Source organism: Physcomitrium patens, chromosome 15, assembly GCF_059467195.1.
Source record: "Physcomitrium patens ecotype Gransden chromosome 15, ASM5946719v1, whole genome shotgun sequence".
Taxonomy (NCBI): Eukaryota; Viridiplantae; Streptophyta; class Bryopsida; order Funariales; family Funariaceae; genus Physcomitrium; species Physcomitrium patens.
Window position 1 is genome coordinate 8,271,717 of NC_143424.1, and position 24,678 is coordinate 8,296,394.

A 24,678-nucleotide genomic window follows, 5' to 3' on the forward strand; every position below is an offset into this window, starting at 1 on the left:
TATGAAGGTATTGACAAGAGAAGGTTTCACTCTTGCCTCCATATATACTCTTAATTAGGAGATACGTGGCAATAATCTATAAAGACTCTAAATCATATTGACTTTGTAAGACACGTATCTTAACTTACAAAACAATTTTTCTATATATGTGTAATATAGTTAACTTATTCTACAAGCTATTAATACATAGTTAACTTGTTAATTAAGTTTCTAATCTACCAATCAATTATAAATACATGCAAAGTCAAAAGAGCATCTATAAAGCTTCTAGAAAGCATCTTTAGAAGGTATTATGAATTTAATTTATTTTTATCTACTTTTACCTACTTCTACCTAATTATGTAGATATTTAGTAAAGTACCTATGTACATCTATGATATTATTCTCCCTTCTAAAGACAAGTTCCATAAAGAGCGGTTTTCATATGATCTTCGTTGTAAAGATAAGAGCTTGGTCTTTGCTACTCTTTCTCGATCATTGTCTTTGAATGTGGTCGACAATACTTCAAAGAATGAATTCAAATCATAAAGGAGTTGTAATTTTTTTCTATTAAAGGTACAAACCAAGAGAAAATATTTTTTAATAGAAGTGTGCCTATGAATCCAACTAGAATAAATCCATTGAAATATTGAAAAAGATGTAATCTTAGATAGAGCTTGACTAGTTGTAGAAATTCTCAAAATTTTGATCTTCTCCCATCAAACTTCTCACGTATACTAATCCTTATCCTTATCATACTTGTAGAAGCAAAACTCCTTGGATTTGATTGTAAGGTCGATCTACTTACTTCCTTCAACTATACAACTTCTTGCCGCAGACTCTAAACTTCCTCCATAGATGTAGGAATAGTACTTCCATGGTTCAGGTTGGAAATACATGAGATTTTTATTCTTAGAATATTGATAAGTTCATGAAGATTTTCAATAGTTGCAAATCTATTCTCACTTCTGCTCAGAGTAGCATCCATAATCTTTCCTTCTATAGACAACTCAAACAAATTCAAAAAGTTAAATTGGAGGAGGGTAATCCACAACCTCTAATGAAAATTTCTACAAAGATGGATAATCCACTCTTTTTAAAGAAAAGATCACTGTTAGAAAATAAGATTTTTTGTTTAAAGGTGGATAGTCCACAACCTTCAAAACACAACAATAGAAATAGAATAATCCACTCACTTCTAAAACAAGTCAAAAATAATAAGTTAGCACTCTTATCAAATTTTCAAGGACATGAATCTCAAAGAAAGAAAATCCTCAATATACTCTTGCGTCATTGAAAGGAACTAAATAGTTACTCAAAAATAATATAATATTGAATTAGAATGGCTATTGTCAAAAATAAAATGACTAAAAAGTCATGAAATAAGACTAAAGACTAGAAAGGCATTAAAAAGAGTGAAGAAGGCTTCACTTTTGCCTCTATATATATTCTTAACTAAGAGCTACATGGCGATATCTTATAGGACCTCAAAAACATATTGACTTTGTAAGACATATATCTTAACTTACAAGGCAAGTTTTCTATATGTGTCCCACATAATTAGCTTGTTCTGCAAGCTATCAACAAGTGGTTAATTTATTGACCAAGTTTCTAACCTACTAATCAACTACAAAAACATATAAAGGCAAAATAACATCTATGAAGCTTCTAGGAAGCTTTTTTTAAAGTTATTATGAAATTAACTTACTTTTATCTACTTTTACCTACTTCTATGTAATTATATAGGTATATATTAGAGTACCTATATATATATATATATATATATATATATAACATGATTCTAGTTCTAATCTCATTTTTAGTTATCAATCTTAATATTGCCTTGAAGGTTAGAATAACATTCTATCTTTATCTTTTTAAGATTAAATTACTATTTAAATCAAAGACTTAAGGCAATAGAAGTTTTGAGATCTGAAGGTGCAAATGTAGTATATTAGCCCATCTTAATCTTATGTTTGCTTGCATTTGCCATAACTAGATTTTATGTTTGTAATCCATGTGGATATGAAGTATGAAATTGAAGGGTATATTTGAACTGATTGTTGATGCTTCTTGGTCTATTTTATGAATCGATGGTGGTCTCTAAGATGTTGGATTAGCAGAATGTACATTAAAATTAATTCAAAGATCATATCTAAAATTTAATATTAACATTTGTGTTATTGTAGAAAGAAGGTGTTTATCAACAAGAGTGTTGATTGTTGGTGTCATTGGAATTGTGTCTTTGCTTGGAAGGGCCTCCTTATATTCATCTATAGTAGGATTAGTAGAAAATTTGACTAGGTTATTTAGATTAAAGTTATATGAATTCTTGTTTTCATTGTTAATATTTCTGATGTTGTTTGCATTTTCAAGTGGGGCAATCCATTATTCTTTGGCATTGATGATGTCTTCCTATTCCATAGATAGCATTATCTTGTCTTTGGTCTCTAATAGCATTGAAAGGCTGCAATAAAGTTGTAGCAATTTTCTTGTTGACTTTCTTCTCCTCTCAATTAAAATAAAGCCATTGGCATCTAGTTAAGATGTTTCATACTTGTTGTGGGAGAAAACCAATCTTTAATTATTTTAATGCAATAGATTGACTATCTTATTTAGTTGCTTATTGTATTATGCTTGTTGTTGGTGCGATCTTGTGAACCATTCTCTACAAATGTTAATAGACATACTTTGAGATTGTACTTATTTTTGTCATAGGAAATCCCAGATCTACGTAGATTACTTCTAAATATAATCTATAATAATAAAAATATTTAAGTAATCATCTAGTATAAAAAAATTTAGAGTGTTTATCTTTAATCTTCATTTCTTTTTTATCTATAATTAATATCAAATACAACATATAATCTTCATTTATTGAACATGTTATTTTGTATGACTTATTCAATGATTTTTTTGAGAGATCATGCTATCACTATAATAAGTACATTAAATTTTCATGGTAAGTTCTTGAAAGATATCGAAGTAAAAATCAACATATTTTTTTTACTTTTGAGGTCAAAATCTTATATCTATTATTAAAAGATATAAAAAAGTCTATTATGATAATTAAAAAATGAGCATAATTTTGAACATACTCAATAAAAAGAGCATCTTTGTCTCTTAGCTTTGTCAGATTAATGACTTGCCAACTTGTCTACACTTGAGGCTTATCTATTGAATTTTTATAGAATATCTCTATTGTAATTGTATTCTTGTAAGTAGTAAGTTTCTTTTTGATTTGCATCTCTTAGAAAATTCCAATCCCTACTTGAACCATGTTTACATAGGTATGTAAATCCATCAAATTTGATGGCTAAAATCTCAATTCTAAACCATGTCTTTCATAGTTTTTTACATCTTATTAGCATGGACTAAGTTAAGGCAACTCTTTATAAATAATTGCAATATGTGTTGAAGATTAGTGAAAAAAAATGTATCTAAATTATATGATAGTTGAACATTAGTTTCTTGCAATACTAATTTAAGCTACAAACTACAAGCCACCATTGCACTTCAATCCCTCTCTTTCATACTTGAAATCACAAAGTTGTATTGTTTTTGGTGTGAGCCTTATTTTTATTGTATTTGAGTGTGTAATGGGAAGGAATAGTGTTTCAAAGTGTATTATTTTTTTATTCATTCTAGATGATTTTTTTTTTTATGGTTTCTGAATAAATAGCATTCTTGACCTCTTCAACTATGTAATTTATTCAATGCATTTATATTCTTTTTTTTCTTTTTCTTTGTGGAAACACACTTTTCTTTTTTACAAACATATTTTTAAAGATCTATGTACCTAAAAGATGAAGAAGAAGAAGAAGAAGAAGAAGAAGAAGCCTATTTTTTAATTTTATTTTTAATAGCTTTGTAAAGTTTCTTATTTTATTTTATTAAATAAATGTAGTTCTTTGGGTGCTATAAATATAAGAATTAACATAAAATTAAAATATTTTATTCATCAAAGGACATTAATTCTTTATTATAATACAAAATCATATCTTAATTGTAATTGATTTATTTAATTTATTTATCTGAATTTCATTATTTTTTATATCTTTTCTCTTTTTTATTTTTTAATTTTAGTTTTTTTTCATTTTGAAAACAATTAGCACTATAGAAGAAAGAAATTCAATTTTTTTGTTGTAATAGTGATGTATTAGTGCGTGTATATAGTAATACAACTATTAGAGTACATTTTTTTTTTAATTGTCATTCTATCAATTTTTAGTTATATCTTTTAAAAGTTGAATTTTACTTCATACTTTAATCAAGTTTTAAATAACTATTTTTTTTTTTACATTTTTCAAATATTTTTGTGTATTTTTTTAATATATATAGCTCTTTTAATCTATTAAATCTATATATTGTTGCAACCATTTATATTTAAAATTATAACTATATATGTATATTTATCAAAATTAATGCATAATAATGTGAGTATAAAACTAAATATGACATATTTTTTAGTTAATCAATTTCATGAAATAAATGAAGAATCAACTTATTTTCGATTTGATACTCTGTTCATATAATATATAAAATCTTGGATTTTTATAAAAACATTATTTTTATTTTATAACACGTCTTTTAAATTATTTTATAAACAAAGTAAAATAATGATAATCATACAGCTGTTTTTTTAAAATTATTTAATTTGTTTCTAATTATTTTGGATTATATTCAACTAAATAAAATATTATAAATTCATTACTTTTACAATAGATTAGAAGGTAAACAAGCATTTATCTTAAGATCACATAAAAGTCAAAACTAATAAGTTTTAATTACTAGATATTTGAACATAATATTTTTGATAAAAATAAATAAAAATAATAATGGTGAATTAAAATAAAATTTATTGTATTCTTATTTTAAAATCTAAAATCTAAAAAAGTACCTATAACCAAAGTAAAAGTTAAGCTACAAATATTGATGCATCTTTACACATATATATTTATCTTCAACTTTATTTTTTATTTTTTTTACATATCTTAATTACATTTATATAATGTCACCTACCATTTATATACCTCCATCCAAGTTTCACATATATTAAAAGAAACTTTTTTATCCATCATTATTTTCATATTTTTTTAATATAATTTTTGCATATATTGAATTCTAAACCAACAAATATTACATCACAAATACATCATAGATGATATCACTTGATATCATCTATGCCATATGAAGTAGATGAAAATGTCATGAACCTTTTGTACAGCTAAACTATGGACTACCACCCTGTGTTTGATTCCCTGGTGTGGACCAGACCTTCCTTTTGGTTACTGTCAAACTTCTACTAATTGGCGGAGAACCAAACTTTTAGTATATCCAAGCGACTTGTTTACATAAATCCACCACAAATAGCTGGCCCTATTATCCATAAATATACAAAAGACCACAACTGATTGCTGCTATTCGAAGAAGTATTACCAATGAGCATAACGCATTCGCATCAATGACTTGCAAGAATAAACAAAGCATGCTTCTGGGAGATAGACAAGGGCAGTTCGTCTGCAGTTGAGCATGCAGAGCTCATCTCAATTCTCAGCAAGGTGTTCGGTGTGTTGGATCCTGGATACATGGGTGTTGAGGGCGTGAAGACGATGGTGCATGTGCCCGCTAATGGAGCTAAGCTGCTAGACCTGGTGATGCTTAAGGGGAGAATGAGGAGTGATTTCAATACAAAGATTCTAGATGAGCATGCCGATATTTTAAGGCTGAGCCGAGGAAATCATATCGGGAGGAAAGAGTATCAGGTACTTGGAGGTGGGGCGGATGTTTTTACCTGCATTCTGGTCATGTGATAACAGTGTGTGATCCCTTGCTGAAGACTAAAAGATCCAGAAGCACGATAGCTGTTGCGTTAGGCAGCTTCATCAATTCTTCCAGGAGTCGGGTGCAGCGTTATCTGCTGTTTGCTGGGGTTTCTAGACTTTAGGTTTGAGTATATGCTACTTAAACTGGACCTCATTGCCTTTACACTACACAATTTGCAACTGTTATCGGCTATACTTCACGGAAAACCAGAGCTGTAAGCAGCGCAAAGATTTTACCGTTTTCGTGACATTGGAGATTATAACACAACAAAGTTGTAAGTTACAACTCGGTTGTTCCATTTGTAAAAGCTTTGCACTTTATTTCTCTCCTCTGAAAGAAGGAAGCCCATATTTACATGTTCCTGCGACTGACTATTTTTGTGTAACTGTCGCTTTTTCGTATGATCCGACTTGCTGGAGGATGTATTATTTACTATGGCTGAACACTTGTTGGTGCCATTCTGTGGCGCTGCCACCTTGCGAGCAGTGCGTCCTTCATGAATTGTGAAGGGTTTGAATGTTGTGTACTGTCGTTTCGGTAGATCAAGTACCTGTTGTCATGATTAAACATGAGTTAATTGGTGGTGTGATGATCTGGTGTTCTATTGGGACTTGACCTCAACTATTAAGTCTCTTACGTACAGTTTAAGATATCCGTTTGTACAGGGATAGTGTTTTTTTACATGGGTAAGACAGACTTAGCTTTACCGGTATTACTGGTACTTCCTCATTTGTTTGGCCAGATCTTAGAGCTCTAGTTGAAATCGGAGGCCTTTGATAACTACTACTTCCTTTTCGTTGGGAAGCTTGAAGTGAATATCAAGTTTCAATGTTCATTTCTTGACCTCCCGTATATCTTCCTGCAATAGGAGATGCCCGAAGTTTTTTCTTTTCTTTTCCCCTTCATGGCGAACCGGTCCACTAAAGTAAATTACGTAGAGGTGCCAAATCCTGACTTGTTTCTGCAACTGGAAACCGAGAAATATCCATCGCATTTAGATTTGAACGTTCAAAACGCTGCATTGCAGCTTGTGAGGAATCAAGACACACTGAATATACACCAAAAATTTGGCCTGGGAGAGCACTATCGCGATTCCTCCTCTTGGCCGATTTTTCCATGCCTGACCCTGCAGTTACATGAGAGCATGATCTATTCAGGAAACGAGCATGGTCACCAGCCCATGACCGTAATTTCATAACTGACATGTTTACTTGCAAAACAGAAGCAAAATATAGTATCAAATGGTTTGAGTAGAAATTCACGTACACGTTTTTAGAGAAATATCCGCTGTTTCATTTCACCGATACGATCAAAGATGGGCATTGATTGTGATAATTTTGGGCCTGGTCTCCTTCCCGGAATGGATTGTACAAAACGCCAATCTAAATCAGACGTCAATGGGTAATACGTAAGCTATCTTGGTTAATTGCAATAATGAAGATATCGCAAAAAATTCAGATCCATCATTGGAATTAGAAGAAGGTAGAGAGTTTCTGATCTTCCAACCAGAATTTTGCATGTACCTTGAACGAGCACACTGTATTTTCAATAAGATACTTATTATTGCCCTTTCCTCGGATTCTCCTATGTATTAAACAACACAAATGAAAACTGGACTTAAACATCTTACTTGAAGACTTCAGAGCTGCTGACTTATCGGTTTGTCAATCGAACATACTCCCTGCGTCCGTCGTGAATCGGTTGTTGATCCTCTCTGCGAAATCCCAGGGGAGATATTGATGACTTGGACAGAACAAATGCTAATTCAGAATAAGCAACAAAGAAATCGAAATAAAGACCTGAGGGTTCTATTACGAATGTCAAAAGATAGAGGTAGACTAATCTCTCCTGGACGAAGTCATTTACTGGTTTTAATATGTCAATCCTTTCAACAGCGTCGGTCCACACGTGCACTCGATCTCAGATTTTTTGATCTAGCTTCAACCGCGGTCGCCAGAAATGCTTACCTTTCTTGTCTGAGGATTAATTCAAGGTTTATGAAATAAGTTTCTTGCATCCAACCCCACAGAAGCGTTCAAATAAAATTTTATTTAAATGATTTTAGACCAGGTCCAAAATAACCTCTCCTAGTGGTGAGTGGCTTCAACATTGTCAGGGTTACTTGTTAGGATGCAAGGTATCACGCGATAGATCAGTTCTTAACTATGCAGCGTCACCAAAGTTGAAAAACTAGGTGCTTCTCTTGCAGCATCCAGAAATCTGATCTTCCCACTAAGCTAAAAGATGCAAAAAGCAGAAATTCAGACGGGATAGGGGTTGATGCGAACAACGTCCAACTATGTTTTCGAGCTTTTGCACCTTTACAATCGACATCAGATACCGATATTTTCTCGACACTAAAATTCTTGACAAGCCACTCCCGAGCTTCTTCGGAATGTTGTGGAGCGGTTATATTGAAATAGATGACCTTGAATGATCCACTCGGGCTTCAGATGCTGTCCAAGATCATTGGTGTAATTTTTCTAGTAGCCAATTCTTCTGCGTTATCCTTCTCCTGGAAGTAAATACTATACATATCAGAACTACACAAGGGTGGAATCCATTAATGACATTGTTCTTCTTGATGTTCATCTCCACACTAAATGGTGTCGGCGTTGCACTTCGTGATAAGCTATCGGTTTCCTTAGTTGGAAATACGAGGCAGAAGAGAACATGAACAATGCATATGTTTTTGATTGAAACTCTCCTGAATGCCCCTGTACATTGTGCGAATCCCTCTTTTCTCAGTCCAAGCTTCTATCGACAGTTACTTCAACTTAATCTTTCCAAGTCAAATCGCCTTGAATTAAGTAAAATCCTGGAAAGTATTATTTCGAACTGATGAAAGGACAGCAACAAGAACAACGTAATCAGGGCAAAAGGTAGCCATTACTGAGCTCCTGTGGAATGTTGAGTGTAATCTCTGCTCAATCAGGCAATTACCACCAAAGGACGCATCTTAGTGCTAATCCTCTGATAGCATATTCTAATCAGCTTGTACAGTATGAACGATAGAATTTCAGAAATTGAGTTTTCACTGCTGTTAACTTAACAAAATCCAAGTTGAAGTAGAAAGAGAGATAATGTCGTAGACCGATAGAGAAAATGTGGAAATCTTAATTGATGCCTTGGTCATGGAATCTCCTGCTACCTATTCCCTGAGTGCAAGCAGATCATGTGCCAGAGTGAAGGGGGATCAGGATGTAAAATACCATCAGCAAGTATGGGCTGCAAAGAAATTTTTGGATCAACACAATCAAAGCTTCTCAATGACGGATACCCTCCTCAATTCTCATATCGAAAACACTCTTCGCAACCCTGAACACTTCGTTTTCTTCTGGGGTCACCATGATAGTACGCTCTCCAGCACGACAGCGTCGGCAGCTAAATTTCACAACATATCACACCTAATTTTCGATTGGTAGTGCAGCTCTACGATTCGTAGTCGTATAATCAATCGTCACTCCCTTTCACGACTCCCAACGTTAAGATTCCACATGTTAATATCCTATGCAAGTCGAGCACTCATTGTACGAGCTGAACGCAGTTTGGTGTCAATTGTCGCATTCGTAATCAAATTGAACATGATTTGTTTGAGGGATTGCGGTTATCAGTGTTTCGAACATCAGAATAGTCAAAAGCTCTACCGAAGTACAATTATCTAACTAGATTAGGTCATAAATCATAATTCGAAGTAATTTGTAGAAGCTGAAAGTGGAGAATTCGTGAGAAGCGCAATACACACTCTAAAGCGCAAATAGTTTCAGCTTGTGGAAGATGAAATATCTACATCAGCCTCTCCCCGCTTGTTCTTATACAATTCCTAAAAAAAAGCTCAATTAATACCTCCAGCAGTATCTCTTCACAGAAGGTACTCACAGTCGGTGCAGACTGAATGCAGACTCGACAGGCCGTCTTCTGGTGTACTTCTCAGCATATCCGTGATGTTTGAAAGAGATTATCCGGTCTCTTGTCGAGAAACTGTTTTGAGTGTTCACTTGGATAGAAAGTGTTCGAGCATGTCACGTCGAAGTCCATTTGGTCGAGCGCGTCACAGCCATAGTTAGCCGCTTGCGTGATTGACAGGGCTCCCTTACCATTTGTGATACGCAACGCACTTGATAGCGTGGATATGAAGACAATAACCTGAAGTTCTTTCACATGTACAACGAAATTTTGATTGCATTATGAAATCAATAATTCTTCCACCTAAGCTATCAAGAATTTCGTCAAGCACGGCTGTCAGCTGTTCAAGTGTCCTACAGATATGTATGCACAGGCCAACGGAGATGATCGTAATCACCGACACAGCACACTCCGTACAAGATAGATCATTTATCCACACGCTTAGATTACTCCGTGGCTCCATTCTCTTGTAAAAGAAAATTCCGGATAGCCAGAATGAGTCTGGCAACGACGTGCTCATTAACAATTCTTGCCCAGACATCACCCTCAAACATTATGGCTTCAACCATACAAGAAGTTCCATTACCACCATGGTTCCATGCATCGCTCGGTGTGATCCATGTACCTGTGAATATCACAATGAATCATACATGCTCAGAGCAAAAGGCTTGAATGCCAGACGTACAAGTTTGTCGGCTGACATCCTGGTATCGTTTCCCAAGGTTTATAATCCTGACGATCGTCTGGGACGAGCCAATAGCGTCGAACGTAGGTGCAGTCATGCAAATGTCCTTCGACGCACAATCCCCCCGGAATACTTGCCGTTAGCTATCATTGAAGAGGCGACGAGCCCGTGATAAATATCCACAAGTCGTTAACGCCATGATGCACATTGTCACATCGAGATATTTGACTTTTCGTGGGTTCCATCCAGGTTTTCGCAGATGCATCTCGAATAGAGACTTGTTGACAACAAGTGTTCCGGACCTAAAAATCTTCTGCACATGTTCACGCTCGAATCAGTGCCTGCCCTACGCCCTAAAGTGCTACTTTACCTAAAACTGTGTAATCAGAGGGAGCACACTATCCACTAGAGACGTAGTCTTGCAGCTACACCTGCCACTGGCCGTTCGTTTCCGTGGATACATACGATTTTTCTTCGACGGCCATGCCAAAAGTGAAATTCCAGATGCCTTACAATCTGGTGAGAAGTAATGAAGGGAAACAACGAATCTGTGATTATCAACAGGAGCCAACGTACTGCTCATCTTTCACGCTTTCTGCTTTCCGTGCCTTACTGACGTCCCGTTGACATCTTTGTATTGTACAATCTCAACAAGCTGTGATTAATCTGTCTCTATTCCAGGCATCTTCATCCCCAGATTGAGATGCAGCAACCATCGAAGAAACAGTATACAACACCGCACCGTATTTAAGGGTGATTGATCATAGCAAATTGCGACGGGTGGCTTGAGATATCTGTCGGCAGCAAACGTTCCGGTTGTTAAAGTTCCCCGGCGATGACGCTTCGGAGATCAAACACTCTGTGATTCGGCAACGTTCAGCGAACAGCTTGGAATAACCAACTGCGTATTCAAGCGAGTGTCTTAGCAAAGCTTACTTATTGCGGAGTAAAAGAATCACCATACCACTCTCATGTAATAACTCTGATGCTCCCCGAGGAGGTCCGTCACTCATCATCAATGAGAGCCTCACGCATTGTACAGATTTCAAGAATATTGCCTTTGTGAGATCACCGACTAGTCAATCTCCTACTCTCTTCTGCTGCCGTGATTCCCAGGTGATCCCGAAACGACTGTGACACAGTCAGATTCCAGAGGCTCTGATCCTAACCTCACCGCACCACTTACATAACACAAAGCACCTCTCCAGCAATCAAAGTCAGAGCATGTAACTGACTTCACAACAACAACAACAACAACAACGATAATAAAAAATTATAATATTACATTGTTATGCCTGTCAGTATTTTAAGAACCGACATTGCAATGCTCTTTCAATGATTTTTATGGGCCTGTCAATTTGTAACGCCCATCCTCGTGGACACTTGTGTTGAATTGTCACCATCATTTTCTAATGAGTAGTGGTAGACTGCGATGTTTGGATTTGGCTGGCACTGAAATGAGGCTTAAAGCCAAATTGCTCCATGACTACTACTGCTGCTGCTAATCCTACACCACAGCAGGAGGAAATGAAGAATCTCGTGCACATCAAATATTGGTGGGAATTAGGGTTTTACTGTCAAATGTGCTGGACGAAAGCCTCCCTCGTTTTCAGATATTATGCTTTGATCAAGAATGGTGGGCAGATGCTTTGACAAAAACCATAAGTGGGACTTGCTTCTCTGGGATGTGCAACAAGGGTAATACACATGGAGCAAAAACTGTCCAAACAAAGAAAAAAAAAAAAAAAAAAAAGACAATGTGTGTGTGTTTTCTCTCTCTCTCTCTCTCTAGAGCTGCAGCTGCTGCAGTGGCTTTGGCACACCTTGGAAAGGCACATAACACCAAGTGTGACATGTTGTAAAATCACATGTTTATACCTGGTGGGTGCAAATGGCACTGATGGGAAGCCAACCCCATCCATCTGCACCTGTCTGCACATCTCTGTTCCCATTCATCTATTTTTCTGGGGTGTTAACACCACCATGAAGACATCAAGCTCAGGCCCCTTTCACAGCCCCAGAAAAAAGCTCTCACCTTGAAGCAATTTCATCACTTTGGAAATGAGGCTCTGGAGGGTGACTCCTCCAAAATACCATCCCTTGCTGAGTGAGAGGGAAAATAATGAATAATATATAAATAAAAAATAAAGTCTCCCAGGTAGATGACAATGTACAAGTTGTAAAATTTCATCACTGTTTTTTATTTTTATTTTTCCAAATGTCTGCCACAGACAAGAGATGTGATTGTTACTTTTTATTTGGCTTCAATCCACCCTTTTGGCTCAGTCAAGGCAGACAATGATAACTGATTTGGTTTCAGCTGCAAGCAAATTAACTTCTCATACTCACATACCTTACATTTATTTTATTTGTTTTTCTTCCCATTTGTCACACCTTTGAATGATCCTTTGCTTGCATCAGCCCTACCTTCAAACTCTAATGCATGGCCTTGGAGCTCAGCACCTACTCATTCAACCCAGATGCTTTATCCACAAAGCAGCATGTAGCCCCAATTACAAGCCAGTGCTGAAGCAGTAACCCCTCAAAACAAGCTGCCCAATCCCATGGTTGCCCCCACAATCAAAAATAAGACATACTGGTTTGATTCACTTCAGAAGTTACAAGGAAGATTTATCCACAGAGATGACATGGCAAGGCAGCAGTGAAAATAAAATAGAGCAGGAGGCAGAGAAATGAAGGGCAAGAAAGGGGAGAAGGAGGAAGTAGAAGAAGGTAGTGTTAATTGGGGGTGGGGAGGTTGAAAACAGTGGTGGGCATATCACCATCAGTCCTGGTGTGAAGTGGGTCCCTGCCCCTTTGATCATGCCATCTGCTTGTGCTCTCAATCAATGACCCTGTTCTCCCTTGCCTTAACTCCGTACCCCTCAACCTGGGTGTAAGTTTATTATACAACAACAACCCCCTCCATCTTCTTACCCCCTCTTTTTAGCCTTTTTTCAATCTTTGATGTTCCCATACACTCACTCACTCTTCACTCACCAAGTGATCACAAATGAGTCTATTGGACAAGCACATTCATATTTGGAAAATCAAGCCAGAGCATCATCAGCTTCTTTGTTTGTAGGTTGCAGAAAACTTGGATTCTGTGTTGGAACATGCTTTACACCAAGGATGAAAGGAAATTGGATGAAAGATGATTGGATGAAAGTACAAGCCCCAAGTGCCCTTGTTGTAATCCTCCCCTCCATTTCTTGCCACTTTTTACTTGGGGTTTATGTGCAGAGCTTGCATGTTCTATCAGTGTGTATATATATATATATAGATAGATATATGTTTTGGATGATATATGAGATGGATGTGACTTGGGTTGTTGTAGATAGAAAGGAAAGGGGCAGGGAGGGTGGGCTGCTGTGAATGAGGGATATTAGGGTTCCCCCCCCCCATCCCATGACAATCTCATTTTGGATATAACTATGTCTTCTAGTCCCAAGTTGTTGATGCACAGCATTTCAATGCTAGAAGCAAGTGAAGCCTACAAAAAGAAAGTATTACCTCTGTTTTTTTTGTTTTTTGTTTTTTCTTTGATTTAATTTGAGTTAGCTATTAAATGATAATAAATAGAAATGGTAGCAACCCTGCATATTGATGTGACTCTGCCCAGTCCCACACCAGAATACCAACCCAGCAGTATTTAATGCCAGTCAAAGGGTGTTATTAGTTTCATGAGTGATGAAATTAGATGGTTCCAATGGATTTAATAGGTGAAAGAAAATCTAAAGCTGTGAGTAAAAAAAAGAAAAGAAAATGAGAATAATATAAATTGGGTTTTTATTTCACTTTACATTTTAAAAAACAAGTTTACATCAATGCAAGATGGTTGGATGAAACTCAACTTTAACTATTTGAGAAAACAAGAGATATGGATTGACACATTAAAGAAAACCTAAGATTAATATATGTACATGGGATCTTTTTAAACTTTTGAGAAATACATACACTTTGTAAGTCTTGTATTTTGTCAAGGTTAACAATGCTTTTAAAAAACCCTTTTTGTAGTATAGATTTTATAATACTAAGCTGAAGCATGAATCTTATTTGGCTAATGGAAATAAAATAAAATAAAATTATCATCCACAATTTATTATTAAAGATCTTAATTAAATGAATTTTGGAACAAGGAAATTCGAATAAGATTGGGAGAAAAATTATATACAAAAATCTGATAAGAGCTAATTATTTCAAATGGATATACATAGGTCAAACTTTTATTTCAATGATGTATAATATTTACAAAATATAAATGGATAGATGAATTATTATTAACTAATTCAGCTGCAATTATTTATTTCATGTGAATATTTCCTTTTATAAAATCTTAAATAGAAATTATAATATATACTAGTCTCAATTTAAATTATACTTTTATACATGCAAAATAATAGCTTTTAAGGAGATTTTTTTCATCATTATACGTGATATGTGGATATTTATGAACATATCAATATATATTTGAATTTTAATCATAGTTTCATAAAATTATTTTAAAGGCTTCTTACCTCATTTTTATTTATTGTATTGATGTTTAAAGAATTTGATCATCCCATGTACTGAAAAAAAATACCAATAATTTCCCAAAAAAAAGAGAAAGAAAAAAAAAAGAAAAAGAAGAAATGGTAAACTCTTTACGAAAATTTTTATGGCACTATTTAGGATATTTCTAGTACAGTTTATTTTTTTACCTCTGTAATTTTTATTTATTATTTTTGCAATTCATTAGTCATTTCTTTGAAATCACTATCATTCTGATGTGTTACTTTTCCATCTTATACATATCAGTTACTAACATTTCGATCATTTTCAATCATTTTTGTAAAAAAGTTATGTATACCCTCAATCCTTAAACCATTGAAACTACACATTTGAATGTTGGTATATATGTATATATATTCTACATTCATTCCAACATAGAAAAACACTGTAAATCGTCTTTGCTCATAAATTATCAGTATCGTAAGTAAATACAAAAAAATTATCAAATTCTACTATACTTTCATTGTATTGAAACACAGACAAGTTTTCTCAATCTCTTGATACAATTTGTTTTGTTTTGTTTGTTTTCCACAATTAAGGGTTTATCTTCAATAATGTTTCAATTTTGTAAATAGAGAAAAGAATAATAATACTAACAATCCATAGAAGTTCTATCATACACAAACAACAAAACATAACTTGAAGTTTAACACAAAAAGTTACCAACAAGCAATCTCAATACCCTCCTGCCTTTTCTTATTCAATTATCATAGTTAAACACAATTACTTTTTATTATCTTACCAGTCTATTTTTTCCCTTTTCCCAAAATTAAGTTGCATCCATTTGCAAACGAGAAGAGAATCTGAGTAATCAAGTAAAAGTTTTTGGTACCCAGAATATACCCAGGGAACTGCACTACACGCACAATAAAAACCATATCATTATATTTTCATATTCTCATATTTTACTCTCATTGAATACTGTAAATCCTTCGTGTCATGGATCCTGCATGCTCCCATGTTTGAACCGGTACAAACAAAATTTTAAAAGCCATAGTCACTGTCATTTTTTACTTATTTTTATTTTCATCTAGAAATCATCTTCTTTTCTCTAAACAAAAGTCTTATCTCATCTCATATATATTATTGATGATTCTTCTTCTTCTGCATTTTTGTTCTTTCATCCAGTGAATTTTCTCCTTTTATTTATTTTGTTTTTTTGGTTTTGTTTTGTTTCTCTTCTTCACTTTCACACAGAATAAGTATGGCCTCGACTTTAGGGTGCACTTTGTGGTTTGCCATCTCCTTCACAATGGCAATAGCATCCTTTTGTGAGTGGAGAATCTTGCATCACCACTAATGAAGCTTTGAGAGGTGAGAGGCAAAAGGAGGCAGCTGCTGCTGTAGGAATAGGGATGGGACACAAAAGGAAGAGAACAACTCCCCCCTTGACAACAAAAACAAAAACAAACAAAAAAAATAAAATAATTACTAGGGTTCTAGAAACTATATGTGCATACACACTTATTTATGGCTCTATCTATCTATCTATCTATTTATTTATTTATTTATTTATTTGTTGACACTCTTGATGGAACCACTCTGCCCAAACTGGACCAAAATCCTAAACCTGGATCTGGGGCCTATATTGAGTCGGTCCAAACCCTACACTGGATCCCTAAAGGTTTAATAGTATTGGCACCATAAAAAATTATGATCCATTAAGTGAATTTAGTCCTGGTCTATATTAACAAAACACACACAACAGGATAATAAAGATCAACTTCCTTGGGGTATTCCTATTCTTGGGTTAAATGTTACCAAATTATATATAAATATATATATATATATATATATATATATATAAACCTACTTGAACTACTGTTTTATGGATAAATGATGATTTTAAAAGTATCATATTCTTTGATGTCCAATTTTAGGAGTGATTCTCAATTGCCAAAAGAACAAGTGATGTGTAGAATTGTCATGCTTATGTGGAATTCACCTGCATTGAATGCCTTCAGAACTTGAATTCATTATTTATTTCTTTGTTTAATTGCTTTTCAATTCTTTCCATATTTAACAATAGGTGGGGATCCATCATGAGATGTATAAAAAGCACATGGTATTTTTCAATTAGTGCACAAGCTTCATGCTCTTTTGATGACTGCACAGTTTTTTATATACAGAAATCAAAATCCATGAATGGGTACTTGTTCCAAATTGCAGATTTAATTCCAATGTACACCTCTAAAATTTAAGGCTTCTATAATTCATTATTGTTTTAGAAACCAATTTAAGTGGAGGATGAATTTAACAACATTTTAGCATTTTAAAATTTCAATTAAAATTCATAATTAAATAAAAAAAAAAAGTCCAGTTCTACTACTTTGCAGTTGTTGATTGTATGTGGTCTATATTCTTAAAAGCTGTTTTACTTTTAATATAAAAATCCATCATGTAAAAGAATGATTTTTATATTTAATATAATTTGAATAAGTTGTGAACATTTCAAGAATCAACAATATTTTGATTTAGTTCATTCAATTAAAGTCTAAAAATGAACACACATACAAGATTTGGGTTTTGGTAAGTAGGTGCAATTTGAATTTCATTCTTTATCCATGTAAAATAATGCAGTTCTGTATATGTTTATATATAGAATCATGAGGTGGACACCCCATGCCACACCATGGACATCCCCATGCCTCACTCCCTGCATACACACAAAAAACTCTTATTTACATTAAATGTTTTTGGGGTAAAATAATACTAAAAGAAATTATTAATTGAAAATAATAAACTTTACAAAGCAAATTAATTGATTACGTGAAATTTATTCTAATCTTTAAAATATAATAATGAAAAATATATTTTTAAAAAAAATTGTCCTAAGCCATTGTACCCAAGTCCTTTACTGGGAATTCATTGTATTTATTTATTTATTTTTACTGTAAATAAGAGTTTTATTATGTGTGTGCAAGAGTGTGTGGCATAAGGGGTGTCCACACAACAAAAGAGGGGTGTCCACCTAGCAATTTTGTATATATACATAGATGTGTATATGATAAGACATACTTGATGTAATGTAACAAATTTGATCTCAAATATGTGAATTTCATATCATCACATCAACTCATAAAATGGATTGTGTTTCATTTCATATTTATACAGAATTAGTGTTAGAAGCAAACAAAGAATAATCATTTCCATAATAATAAATTACATGTGTATACTTAGACATATGCAAAAATAAAAATAAAAATCCCTCAAAAGCCATCACATACATACATGCACACATGCTAAATCCTCAATTTGATCTTCAACTCTGTTTTTTTTTTTTTTTTTTCTTCTTCTTCTTTTTTCCAGTTTATATATATATATATATATATATATATATATTTGTTTTTACTTCATTTCTGTTTTTTTTTTTTTTTTTTTTTTTGCACTTCCTTTACTTTGCTGCTGAGCAGTACCATTTTATTTTATTTTATTTTATTGTAGCATTTTATTTGGTAATTGTTATGTGATTTGAACTTTTGATGTTAAGAATTCTTTTGATCAAACTATCTCATTACTTAATTCATGGTTCAATAATTCTATAAAAATCCTTATTAATATTTTTTGCATTTATTAAATGAACGGAAAGAATAAATTTAATCTAAATAAGAACTTGGATCTATCCCCTTAAAATAAACATATTATGGCATGATAATTACGCTATCCAATAAAGAATGATAAACTGAAACACTGTTCACAATAAAAATAAAATAAAAACTAGACAACTATGCCAAAATTATAGCCTGTTTCAACCCAGTATTCTTCAGAATTCAAACGTTGGAATTTTAAATTAAACGCATAACACAATACACGAGGATAAGAAGGTAGTTTTCTTTTTTTATTAATGTTTTAAGGAAGTGATAGGAGTAAATGAGGCATCCTATCCAAGCATTACTCCAGAGTACTTTCACTCATCTATTATTGCGCATTCGTCCATTCCATTTTCTTTTTACTTTTTCGATCATCCATTTGGATGAAGGAACGTGTTGTACAAGCATTCAGAGATGACTTCGGGCATTGCTTCCTGTGTGGATTGAGGAAACAAGGTCGAAACCCTAATTTGGGACCCCAATCTGATTTTGAGGTTTTCTAAATAAAATTTGGGATCAAGAACACCCACTAACTGCACCCTTATATGGATAAGGAATTAAGATGTCTATTTGTAATGTTCCTTCCCTTCTAATGCTTTGGGTAAACCCTGTTTCTATGTCAAAATGAAAAAAGAAAAAGCTCACCCATCTGCAGAGACAAAGTGGATAAATGGGTGATTTTAAACATTCTCCCAAATAAAGATTCAAGGTTGCTTTGAATTTTCATAATTCTTGGTGGGTCATCTTTTTGTGATTTCTAAATTCGTCATTTTTATTGTTACATATATATACATATATCTCAGTTTCATTGGAATTTTTTCACTATCATCTTTGTGCATATCATGTTGCTATCTACTTCTTGCTGTTTTATTGCTCATAATCAACTTCTTGTTGAACGACATTCAATGATCAGTTTGCATTTGCACAACAGACACTAAGCACAACTAATTCTGGAATTTTAGAACTAGGATGGTGTTTAGCTGGTATACATTCTTAATCATCTAATGAAAGAGTTACACACTTCGTGAAAAAGATATTGAGTTATTTTTAATAATTTTTCAATTCTTTAAATGCTCAAATCATACTTTCACACAAAAGGTTGGATGGAAATATTAAAGTTGTTAGCAAGCTTACATGCTGACGCATATGGATGAAAAAGTTAAAAACATAGCCATAGCTTGGGGGGGGGGGGTGCAGAGTACATGAAAAAAGAGTACAGAAAAATCAATGCCTCCTTCCCTCTGCAGGAGTGTAAGAGGGACGTCTCTGTTGGAAGGGCCAGCTAGGATTGAGAGAGTGACATGTTCCATGTGGAATATGTAGCTAGGATGATGGAAACGGGGCAGGTGGTCCGAAGAGGGGAGGCCGGTTCCACATGGGGTCAAATGGGGGGCAAAGCTGTCAAGGGGGGTTGTGAAGTAAGTATTCACACATTCAGGGGGAAGAGACTTATTATTAGCCTCCACACACTATGGGCTTCTTGGTGGTTGGTGGGGATAACTTGCACCACTTTATGGTACAAATATGCATATATGCACCAATAGATAAATAAATACATATTTTGTGATTAAATATAAGTATCATTATGATTTTTCATTCATCCAGTATATTATATGGCTTTTAATTGAGGCTTCAAAATCATCAGCATTTCATGTGATATAGCAAAAGAATTTAGAAGCTCAGAATCATTTATGTTTGATTTATCTTAGATAACTTTAAAATAGTTTTTATATTTTTCTTCTATAATTTTACTTGAAAATAGTGTTCTATATTAGTTAAAAAATGTACATGTGTATTTATTTATTTATTTGTTTTTTCACTCATTTTGTGATTTATAATAGATATTTATTTTGAAATATCCACAAATAAAAAATATTTAAGAAGTCAGAATTAAAAAGTGACCATTTATCTTTCAAATTACATATATATTTGAATAAAATAAAATTGGTCTTGAATATTTATAGAGCTAATTCAAAATCTAAAACTTCAGTATATATATATATATATATATATATGCTTACAATAGAAGTGTACATGTTACTATTAAAAAATTATATATGGATTTGTAACTTGTTAAACCATATACCATATGAATGAGCCATAATAATTAGAAGTTTATTATTAGCTATGATAATGACTATCAAGTTTTTTTTTCAAGAAGTTGCAATTTTTTTTTTTTTTTTTTTTTTTTTTTTTTCTCAAGAAGTTGCAAATTTTACTTCTTGAAAATGATACCAATTATATATTGGGTCCTGGAAACAATTAAGTTTCTATGAAATAATGTTTAACTGTGAATAGACAATTGTATATAATTTTTTCAATTGCATGATATGATCAAAGAACATATATTTTAATACTTCAAGTTATTTATGACATGCACCTAATGTCTAACTTGTTGTTAGCCACACTAGTTTTTACTTGTATAATCAATAATTTTGAGTTTTTTTTCTTTATTATGTCATTTAAAATTATTAAATTAACCTGGAAATTTTTTAGGGCCTTAAAACATGTTCTAATTCTTTATGATGACTTCTAAAATTTTGTAAAATTATTTTAATGTAAATATTCAAAATAAGTTAAACTGTTTTTTTTGAAGAATTCTAAAAACTCTTTTAGTATATTTAAAATATCAATGTCAAATACAATCTATTTTATTACACCTTCGTTAGTTTTTGTAAGAAAAAAATAATTTAAATAAACTAGAAACTTGTTGAATATTTGAACTTATATATTTTTTTTTGTTTTTTTGTTTTTGTTTTTTAATTTATTTTTTATCTGCTAGCAATCATGTCTATGCTTTTGATCAATCATGTATAAATAAAATTTCTTAAGAATTAGTGTTAAGAAAAAACCATTAAAAATAAAAATTTATATACTATATCAATAAGGATAATTGCCTCTAGAACTTTAAGTTTAAACGATTTTACCTAATTAGATTTTTTTTTTTTTTTTTTTTTTTTTTTTTTTTTGGAAAAAAAGAGATTATAAATCTTAATAAATACTTAATTTATCAAGTAAATTAACTATTTTTTAGCTTAATAATAAAAATTATATAATTTATAATAAATCTATTGATAAAGAATATTAATAGGATTCACAACATGTCTTCTAATCTTTAAAAGTTATTAAATTAAAAAAATTAAAATTAGTCTCTAATTTTTTTATTTAATTCCATAATTTAAATATAAGACATAATAGAAATAATTTTATAATATCTAGTCTTTAAGAAAATAATTGAAATTATTAACTATATGAGTTTTATTAAATATTAATATATTTTAAAACAACCATATTTTTTTTTAATAAATTTATTATAGATCTTTTAACTTTTGATTATTATAACTTTATTTTGCAATGATAGACCATTCATCCAATATGTTGTTGGAATAAGCTTTTAAATCAAAACTTACACTTTTTATATCTCTTTTTATGTAAATATACTTTACAACCTCTAATTTTTATCACAAGAAGCAAAATAAAAGACTATACAAATAAACACAAGCATATTTTAGGCACAAAGAAAAATCACATAGAATATGAGCCAATGATATGTAAGACATAAACATAGAACCTTATAGAATGTATTTTCATTTTTGATATTTTAACTCTTATTATTAAAACTTATTATCATATTATTATTTATAAATTCAACACATTTGGATTTATTTGATTAAGACTTTTAAAGTCATAAAATTGCATGTTTAAAAAAACTCACTATTTCTATAGATTCTAATTTTTTAAAAAAGCCATACTTGATGTATTGATTAAAAGCACCTTAAAAAAGCACCATTGAGAAAAATAAAGATTTTATTTATGGTTAAATTACTAGTACTTCTCTAATATGTTTATCTCAAGTCTTTTTCTTTTAATATAACTTTTTCAATAATATTATCAAAAATTCCATTTATTTGTTTAATTAGGCTATATGTCTAAAAGATATATATATATATATATATATATATATGGTGTATCAAGTATTTTATCAATTAGTTAATAAAAAAATACCTTAATTAGTTACAATTTTCAGATGACTTTTGTACCTAGAAATAACTTGATTGTAAAAAAAGCTAACAATTATCTATTAAATACAAAGTTTTACTATAAAACTTTAAGTCTATTTAATTAGATAAATAATTTCTGCAATTAAATATTGATAACCTTAAAAACGTTTTGGAAGTAAGACTATGAAATATACATTCTATTTCTTAAATATTCTATTTGAAATAATCTAGTTAAAAATAAAGCTGAAAACAAGTAAAAGCTCAATGTCTCTAAGCTTCGTGTCATGGATAATACTTGCAAAATTAATAGCAATCTTTAAAGATTCTTGTCTAAAATTAATCAGCTATGAGTATTTTTCTTGCAATAGTATTTTATACAAAATGTTCATTGCATGCTTTGTTGTAGAATTGAAAAACAACTAAAATACCTTCTTTTTTTTCTTATTGTCTTTTAAAGCATATTTTCTTATCTTTAACAATAAAAGGCACAAAATCTTGAATTCTAAATTCTAAATTCTAAACCTCCTATTGAAATATAAGTTAAATTCTTCTTTTGAATGTTCTTATGTTACTTATAATTCAAATCCCTCAAGAATTTTTTTATTTGGTAGTTTGAATTTGGCTATTTTTTAAATCTTCATAACATAGATGCTTATTCCACCTTTGATATTGCATTACTAAACAAGGCATTCCCCTCAAAACCTAATGTTGGAATATCTTAAATTATGTCAGGCCCTTGAGCCAACTCGTAGACTTTGTTAGAACTGCGCTTGTACAAACCTAAAATTGCTTTGAAGAATATAGAATTTTCATCAATTCAACCACTTTGGAAATCCATTTTTTTCTTTTGGAGCTCATCAGAACCTTATTTCTTCACCCAAAATAATTATTTTTTAAATACAAATCCCCCCCAAGTTAGGTGAAAAATCTTAAGTTAATAGCTTAAGGTATTTCAATGTTAATTTGTACTCATTAAGATTTAAAGAACACTAAAATAAATTTAATCTTTCAAACATGACATGAGACAAGTATAGGATCTAGTCTTTGTATATGAAAAATGATGAGTGGCCATCTGAAGTTGATTAATTTTTTTCCTTAGTATCTCCACCTAATTTTATGCCATCTTACTTTTTTTGATTTATATAATATATATTTTTTTAAAGAAAATTGATTTTATATTTTTTAAAGAAATATACCAAAGAAGTAATAGTATATAAAAACAAAGTATCAATACTTTCTGGAATTAATGCTATAAACTATTGGTGTTCTTAAGAGATGAACATAATTTTATATTTTATAATTTAATTTGTATCAAATAAAGAGATGTTAGAATCTTTTGAGTGACACATTAATTAAATAAGACTTGTACTAGGACTTCGAAGGCATATAATTTAGTCTTAAATTCATTGTTAAGTTTTAATCAATTCAATGAAATTAAACTTTTTAATTTTAACCAATTATGTATTTGTTATTAAAACCTTAAAACTAATAATTCTAAAGTATAAAATATAGTTCTTTTAACAAGATTTTCAACCAAATATTTTAATTTTTTTTATACTTTTTAAAATATATATATATATATATATATATATATATATATAATAGAAGAGAAAAATTTAGTAATCTCAAATCAAGTGGCCATATCTTCTTTATCCTAGCTCTAAGTATCTTTTTTTTGCATCTAAATTGTAGCCAAGATGAACTACCTTTAATTCTTTATGCTTTGTGATAATATTAATAGTTACAAAAATTGATGGAAATAAAAATATATTAATTGAAAGTAATTATAGAGGCCTTAATAATGATCACATAAGTATTGCTTAAAAATATATATAACAATTTATAAAGTAATTTATTGGTAAGTTTTAAGAAATATTTGTTGAAGTATAAATGTACCTAATAATAAAAAACAAAAAGACATGAAAGAGATAGAAATAGATCTTATATATTTTTTTTTTTTTTTTTTTTTTTTTTTTTTAAAGAAAAAATTTAAATTCTAAAATATAAAAAAATTAGAATAACATTTCAATTAGAAAAAAATTATTTGTAATTATTGTGAATATGTTTTTTTAAAAAATAAAGATTCAAGTGATTTGTAATAAGAGTCTATTGAATGTTTACTCACAATAAAAAAATTAGA

At 31.5% G+C, this 24,678-nt stretch overlaps 1 long non-coding RNA gene across 4 annotated transcripts; it reads right to left on the reverse strand.

Moving 5' to 3' along the window:
• Positions 1 to 6,103: 6,103 nt before the first annotated feature.
• LOC149987733 (uncharacterized) lies at positions 6,104 to 12,330 on the reverse strand. Of its 4 annotated transcripts, none has more exons than XR_016506666.1 (5): positions 11,361 to 12,330; positions 9,652 to 10,709; positions 7,436 to 7,519; positions 7,072 to 7,187; positions 6,104 to 6,931 (listed from the first exon to the last, which is right to left on the reverse strand). It is a non-coding gene; the product is annotated as an uncharacterized LOC149987733 (long non-coding RNA). The 4 variants fall into 4 exon arrangements; XR_016506664.1 differs by having other exon boundaries at positions 9,652 to 11,297; positions 11,682 to 11,821; XR_016506663.1 differs by lacking the exon at positions 11,361 to 12,330 and having other exon boundaries at positions 9,652 to 9,951; positions 10,397 to 11,084.
• Positions 12,331 to 24,678: the final 12,348 nt, after the last annotated feature.